At 48.3% G+C, this 2,031-nt stretch overlaps 1 long non-coding RNA gene across 1 annotated transcript in view; it reads left to right on the top strand.

The window, feature by feature from the left end:
• LOC143509761 (uncharacterized) overlaps window positions 1-1,473 on the top strand; it is a 60,524-nt gene extending 59,051 nt beyond the window's left edge. Inside the window, exon 3 of the long non-coding RNA XR_013129765.1 lies at window positions 1,185-1,473. This is a non-coding gene — a long non-coding RNA (uncharacterized LOC143509761). The remainder of the gene's footprint in view (window positions 1-1,184) is intronic.
• Window positions 1,474-2,031: the final 558 nt, after the last annotated feature.

Genomic DNA, 2,031 nt, shown 5'->3' with positions numbered 1-2,031 from the left:
GGGGTCCTGCGCCCCGCACAACTGTCAGGATTACAGCAGAGACTCGAGACCAAAGCAGAACGTCCTCACTCATGGTGGTGATGCTAGATTTTTAAAATGGGAAAACCTAGCAGTGTTTTTTTTGCAGACCTCATTCAGTCCGAGAGAAAGGCACTAATAAACGTAGACCTGCTTCTTCATACGTCTCAAAAGCAGATGCCGTTAGCTGCGAGTAGCTAATGCTCACCACATGTCTGCATCAGACTAGCCACTAACACACTAGCTCAGTGCTGTCTGTCATTGGTTGTGGCAGGGTTGCCGAAATCAGAGCCCAGCTATGCGGCAACCCTGCAAAATGTCATAGCCTCGCTTGACTGACTGCTCCTAACAGATGGTTTTTTTTTTTTTTTTTTACTTCCTGGTGCTAATCTGGAGCTAATCTGGGGCTAATCTCACTCCTGTCATCAGTGGCCGAGGCGTAAGAGCAAAGTCAGCCAGGCTGGCGCAGAGAGCAACGTGTTTGGAGGAAGTGAAAGATCTGCCCCAGAGAGATAGAGAGAACTTTCACGCCACGCACGTGGAAATGCCCTTATGGAGGTGCGTGAGGGGCGTGTCACTGCTCTGACCAATCAGCTCTCTTCAAATCACCTCCCCACCCAAAAGCCAAGGTGAATGTTGATAGGGAAGTCAAACGTGGACCAGAGGTGAGCCTTGCTGCGTGTGTGTGTGTGTGTGTGTGTATGAGAGAGTGTGTCTGCCGATTTCGTCTTCCCTCCCGATGTATTGTGCTGCGTTGACGCGGGGCTGAAAGGCGTGCTGCAGGAGAGCCCTCTCTCGGTGTGGCTCCATTCAGGCCGCCCTTTGTCACACCTCCAGCCCTGCTGCTGCTCCCTGGGCCCTCACGCTTACTCAGCCTGCATTTCCACATCAAAGACCCTGCAAAAAAAGCCCTTGAAAGCCCCATTGTTGCCTGAAGGATGTCGTCCCTGTCCTCCTCTTTTCTGTGGTGACCTCTATACGTACAGACGTTTCCTGCCTCTTGGGCCGCTCGCATAGTTTTGGTCATGACTTGTCACCGGGGGTGCCAGTATTGCACAGACAAATTCTATTCATTTGGGAACAATTCTATTATGTATGCATGTGAGCACATAGAGTGTGTGTGTTGTGTGTGTGTGTGTGTGTGTGTGTGTGTGTTTGACTTACAGAGCAACAGGCCAGGTGTGGACGCCCACCTCTAGCAGAGGATCCATGAGGGCACTGCCTACCTCTGTTTGCGTGAGTGAGATGAGGGGGTTCTCGCTCCAGGGCAGAGGCTGCTTGCCCCAGTGTGGGGAGCCAGTTGCCCCAGTGTGGGGTGTGCTTGTGCTGGTGTAGAGATACGTTGGCACTGGTGGTACCAGAGCGCAACCTGCTGTGGGTCATGTTTCCACAAAAGTAAACTGGACACGGAACCCTACACTGTAAGCCTGGATAAGTTGAGTTTACTTAAAAATATTAGTAAACCGGTTGCCTTAAAAATTTAAGTAATGTACAATGAAAATGTAAGTCAGTATTACTTAAAATATAAAGTTGGTTTGCATCAAGGGTACAATGAACTTTTCTGTACTTGTTATCCTAATCGCTTTACCCATTAATTCTACTTACATTTACGGCATTTGGCAGACACCCTTATCCAGAGCGACTTACATTTTTATCTCATTTTTATACAAGTGAGCACTTGAGGGTTAAGAGCAATGGTGCTCAAGTAAAAGAAGGACACGATCACACAAGTCTCATTGAAAATGAAGGATTTAATGAATAAAGTGCACCAGCACAAAACCCGTGACATAATCCAAGTAAAGGATACAATAACCAGAAGTGAACTTGTACATACTAGTTAACATAACTAGTCCCCGAACATAAGGGGAGCCCTCACCTCTCATGGGGGCTCTTCAAGACCCGCTCACCCCACAACTTCAGGGTGCTTCTACCTAAGAGATCCCTAAAGGTCCAGAAATACTGCTTTCCATCTCCGGGGAGAAACACCTGCACCTAAAATAAACACACACATAA

The sequence above is a fragment of the Brachyhypopomus gauderio genome, chromosome 3, assembly GCF_052324685.1.
Source record: "Brachyhypopomus gauderio isolate BG-103 chromosome 3, BGAUD_0.2, whole genome shotgun sequence".
Taxonomy (NCBI): domain Eukaryota; kingdom Metazoa; phylum Chordata; class Actinopteri; order Gymnotiformes; family Hypopomidae; genus Brachyhypopomus; species Brachyhypopomus gauderio.
Note: the sequence above shows the minus strand (reverse complement) of the source record. Positions and strands in the feature narration are given on the sequence as shown.